The following is a 5,894-nucleotide window of genomic DNA, read 5'->3' as shown; positions in this document are numbered from 1 at the left end:
GATAATTAGTGCTTGCATAACTTAATGTCAGATATTTTTAAATACTATTTCTTTTTTGATAACTCTTTTTTAATCTCCCTCTTTTCTTATCTAAAGAAGCTCTTTTTTTAAAATTTAGTTCCTTCATAATTCACAACATTGTAAGTACAATAATATAATTTAGGTGTCTGTTGGTGATGATCATTGAAATTATTTTTGGTAATATTTATTTGTAAAAACTCTTAAATTCATTTCAATGGAAGTATATATGCTTCTCGAGCATCGCACAAGAGAGTAAATGATAGTATGATACTCATGACAATAATAAACATGATCTTTTATATAATGTTGTGTCAGCAAATACTTCCAGTACAGTGTATGGAGGAGTTTGTTCTAGTTTATATGAATATTAAAAAATATCTGAAAGAACTATCTCCAATTGTTTATAATATTCGAATTTTATTTAATCAAATAATCATATAAAATAGTGAAAATGATGCTGCTCACGTTGTAACTTATAAATGGTTTATTCTTCTAGTGAAATCGCATCTTGATGCACCAAGCAGTGAATAGTAGACCCCGACATCAGTGCGAGATTCCACCATATTGAAACTCTGGGACATGGAAAACTTTTTTGGGAAAAAATGAAAACAAAAATGTAAACAGGATAATTACAAATTAACAAATAGGCACGTTATATACAGTCATGTCACTTTCAATCAAATTCACTTCTGATGTACCGATATCGATGTGTTTAAAATCAAGTTAAATATGATTTGAATTGATAGATTTAAACTTTAATTTTATATTTAAAATCTTACATTTTAAATTTTACATTTAAAATTTATATATTTAAAATATTTTATTTAGATAATTTAAAAAATTTCAAGTGAATAAGATAAATGAATTAAAATTTGAAACAAAAATAAAAAATTGAGAGTGATAATTTTATCTTTATTTTTTAATTAATGAGAGACGCTAATGAGAGATAAGTAAGAAAATCATAGAGTTATCAATAATAAAAACACAAAGAAAACAAAATATTTGAAATAACTGAAAATTTAAATAACCGTGATATAGAAGAAATTTAAAATTATAAAAAATAAATTTAGATTGAATCCAAATTTTTTATAAATATAAATGAAAAATTTGGATCAAGTTCAAATCCTTGTTAACCAAATACATATTGCCAAAATCATGTGTTTTTGGCACCCAAAAAGGTGGTCCCAAGCGCACATTGTCTATTTGCAATCCAATTGGTCAACATAGGTATCATAAAATCCGCGGATTATATTTCTCGGTTTTACCATTAGATATATCAGTATATCAAAACCTGCACTCCAATTAGATTTATCCACTTGGATTTCAAAATCTCAGTGGAGTGCACTTTATACTGGAACAATTCTCTTGCACCTATAGCAAACTATAAAAAGGAAGTACATGACCGCACTAGCAATTCCCGTGATTATCACAACTAAATCGAATCCACATGGATCATCAAAAACTGGGGTTTCAAAGTTCATTCCAAAAACTGCTGTCACAGTTGCAAATACTGTAGCTGCCAATGTTGCTGCTGTAAGAAGCAACTGAAATTGTATGAGTTGGTTCTGAATATTTCCCTGTCAGACACACGCATAGAAACATCAAGGAAATCTGATGTACATAATTTAGCATGTGAAAGAATAAAAGGAATTGACAGAAACAAGGTGCCAATAGTCAATCACAGCGTACCAATTTTATGTTGATAAAATCTTCAGTGTCGTCTATATATTCTTTGAGCTGCATCACCGGCAAGAGCAAATATTCTCAATGTCCGGTCAACATGCCATCTTTCAAATTATCTAACCATATGCCGATCTTGCCTCTTATATAGACAGGCAGATAGACATATAGGTGATCATTTTCACAAATAACGTATTTAAAGACAAGAAAGAAGCTGATTGTCCTCAGCAATTGATTGAAGATATAACTCAGCAACTCAGGTAATATATGTGCCTTATTTATCAACATATATATTAAATAAAATGTACCAATATTGAAATTTATAAGCAGCATGGATTAGCCTGAAAGCTATTTTTGAGTTAGTCAAATTTCTCTTACCGACAATGACTTGTTAAGAGTATTATCAATGACAACAAAGTATGCTTCAAGTAACATTTCCAGTGGCTCAATCTTTTCTGCACAATCAGAAGAACTTGTAAGACTCTCATGTTTACTCGAATTTCCAATGCTGCTGAAAGCCCTTTGTAACATCCGGACCCCACTAATGGACCTATCTGGTGAAGCAGGAGCTGATTTTGAAATCACTTTTACACTACGTGACCTGTGAGTTTGAAGACCAAGGTCATTTGGGTAAGGATCTGATCTTCTCTTCTTCTCGCTCAGGCACATTTCAGCCATATCACCATCATCATCCATGAGTTGTTCTATTTCATCATGAACCTGGTAGTTGACATAAATTACTAATTGCCAGTAGTAGAAAGGTTAAATAATACCCCAATAAAAGAAGATTATTTCTATCGACCTTTTGAACTCGCTGAGTCAGAGCAAGTAGATGACCCTTAAATCTTCGAACACGTTCTAGATTTTGAGTACTGATTGATGAGGCCAGTTCATCTAACACTGGATATACTTCCATTTCGAGTTCATTGACCTACTAAATCAACAACTTTCTTCATCTAAGGAATAAGAGCTGACATATTATTGCTTCAATATTAATTACCACTGTCAATGACTTTGTTGTATATACTTGATGAAATAACAATGACATCTAAAAATATACACATGAACAACAACAACAACAACAAGCTTTTATCCCACTAGGTGGGGTCGGCTACATGAATTGCAAGACGCTATTGTGCTCTATCATTTATCAAGCTTTTAAGAATATTATTAATTAAGAGATCGCGTTCAATAACTTCCAAGAGTGTTCTCTTAAGCTCTGATACCAAAAAAAAAAATATACACATGAACAATTATCAAATTTTTTTGCATGGTACCATTGAATTACATGATACAATTATGTAAGCCACCTCATCCAAAAATACCAAAAAGGGAGTGACACGCACACAAAAAACTGAGTAGGCTCAATAATAAGATTCAGCTATGAGAACAGTTAAAGCAACCAATAGCAGTACCACTGGAATCTATTACATAAAGAAAGCAGCCAAAAGCAGTAACAAAGGTAACGAAAATCCATAAGATAACACCATGCATCTTTTGAGGTAACCAAGCCTGTCCTATGTTGCATCATAAACTTAACATCATTGAAGAAAAATGTTCCTTAATCATTCCAATTGACGTGAACCCTTACACACTGTCCTAAAAATAACACTAAGCAGGTTAGAATACATGATTTTACATGCCCCGCATGTGCTCAGTTCCTACTGTGGAATGACATAGGCTCCAATAGTCCCCAGTCTGTTTGACCAATCTCTCATATGCAGCCTAACAGACAAGGACAATTAAGAAAAAATCGATAATAATTAAAATTATTAAAATGAATTATGGAAAAAACATGTATTCTGACAATACAGAGTAATAAAGCTTCAGTTTTGAGTTAGTTAAACTTGGCAAAAACTGAAGAAGATAGTTAATGAAGTACAGCACAGAAATACTGTACTGCAAATGAAACGTGAGAAGAAATATAACCACAATATAGACAAGGGTTTCAATTCAATGTGATCATCTATAATGGGGAAAAGTGTAGAAATAATACTGGTGCTGCTGAAAAGATGCAGTCTGCCTAAAACAAATAGGGTGCAACGATGTAGGTAATTGATACCTGAGCATCTAAAAACGTGCATGTCAATTCCAAAGCCAGCTCCAATGCCCAAAATTCAAAAGGCAGATCATCTGGACCAAAAAGACATGCATGTCAGAAATTTTACACTGTGGCTACCTTCATCAAAGACCTCCAAAAACTTAGTGCAATTTTTAAGTATAACCAACAAACTTAGTTCCAGGGCACAAGATTGGAAGAGCTACTAAAGGTTGAAGGAGATGTATCATTTTCAGTTTAGTGTCATCAGCTCTTTCCTTAAAACAAGAATCACGACAAACAATGCGTTGTCTACATCATTTTGCATTATTTCTGGCAGTGCTACGTAATAAAAGAACATTGGGAACAGTAGAACTATTGTATCAGTCTCAACTCTCAACTACATATAAACTATTTTTCTCTATGTGCTTCATGCATTGGTGTCAAATTTGCCGCAGAAAGATTTAGGCTTCTTACCAGATTTTTCTCTCTGAAGTCGACTGCATAACTCCGACCTGTATTGGCCAACACTGCCATTCAAGGAGTTCATCAGGAAAACCTCATCAGCGGTGACTATGCACCGGATTTGCTCAAGGTTGACTACAATTGCCTTTTCCCGTCCTAATATGCTAGAAGGATAAATGAACGTAGGATCCAATAGTCTGAGATCCCTTGAAGGCAAAGAACAATATCTCATAATAGTAGCCTTGTCCAGTGTCACAATCTGTGAATTCCCATTCCGATCAATTTTATCCAAGAACGACTTAAATGACCTCTTTTCTTCACATGGCCATTGAAAATAGACCTCTGACCACTGTCATGAGATAAGGCCAATTCAGGAGGACTAGACGTAGAACAACCATGTGCTTCTTCCATCAGAATCAACTTTTCTCAGTTGATTTGGAATTTTTTTTTTTCCAGGCTAAGTTGTCTCCATCAGTATTCGTCAGTCAGTACAGATTAGGAAATGTAGAATTTTGTCTCAACCACACTATCACAGCCGTAAAATACTGGTGATAAATGGAATCGGGAAAGTGCTGTCACTTGATGCTATCCATTATTTGTGCATGTTTCAGTCTAAAACCTTGAATTGAAAATAGGACAAAAGAAATATTCTAGTTAAGAAGTATTATAAAAAAAATTTCAAAAAAGGAAGATGAGAAAACAAGGAAATGAGGGAAAGTAGGTCATATTCTTCTCCTTATATGTGAATCTAAGAACAACCATACCTTCATAGTTAATCTCAAGAAAGATAATGCCCAAAATAAATTAAAGGGGAAAAAAAAGGATCCCGAAAGTGAAAGATGGATAGCTAGCAACAAGTGATTTCTATCAGTGTCTGCCGCCTTTCAGATACCTATCAGTGTCTAATAATAACCAACCTAGTAATAGTTGTTTGTTCTGTTATAATTTGTAAAGATCGTTGTGGGGGAAAGTTAATTAACATTCTAACCAACTAACGTATACAGATCGTAAAATTAAATCACCCAACACGTACAACCCTAAATGTTACAACTTCAATACCCATCATCCCCCAATATCCAGTTTGACCCATTCCACCAAATTTTAATCAAGAACAATCTCGCAGAAATAACAACCGCATTTATCATTTCCATCCATATATATGCGGAAGCAGAGCACAAGATGCGAAATATCGTTCCATATGGTTTTTTCATTGCGAACTGATGAAAAAGAACAACAGAAACCAACAAAGAACCCCTGAGAGAAGTAAGAGTAAAAGTGAAAGTTGCCGAATTTGTTAATGGACTTGCCTTATATGAATACGGAGCTCTGCATTGCAAATTAGCCATGGCTGATAGGAGATGGTGCGATCGTCCTTCAGCAGCAATGCACCGCTGAAGAAAGCCTGAGTAGCTTTTAGTACTACTTGTGACACTTGACATTATCAGCATGATCCAACTACCCTCCCTGCAATTTTGCTGATATTGGAGGATGGGGTACTTTTTAACTTCAGTTTTTATTAATTTTTTAAGAAAAGAATAGTATTACTTTTTAAAAGAGAATAATAATAACAGAGGATGATAATAAACCCAAAAATAAAATTAATGACACTTTAGATTCTTCATTAATTTAGATAATTGCAAACATAAATGTCAATTAGAAAAGAGTTATTTTTAGAATTTAAATGATTTTT

The 5,894-nt window shown here is 33.5% G+C and overlaps 1 pseudogene; it reads right to left on the bottom strand.

Annotated features, from left to right (window-relative positions):
• Window positions 1–1,303: 1,303 nt before the first annotated feature.
• LOC129310944 (magnesium transporter MRS2-5-like) lies at window positions 1,304–4,820 on the bottom strand (annotated as a pseudogene).
• Window positions 4,821–5,894: the final 1,074 nt, after the last annotated feature.

Source organism: Prosopis cineraria, unplaced genomic scaffold (genome assembly GCF_029017545.1).
Source record: "Prosopis cineraria cultivar Desert tree isolate PC_DT_omini unplaced genomic scaffold, ASM2901754v1 PC5, whole genome shotgun sequence".
Lineage (NCBI taxonomy): Eukaryota > Viridiplantae > Streptophyta > Magnoliopsida > Fabales > Fabaceae > Prosopis > Prosopis cineraria.
This window is presented reverse-complemented; position numbering and strand designations above follow the sequence as displayed.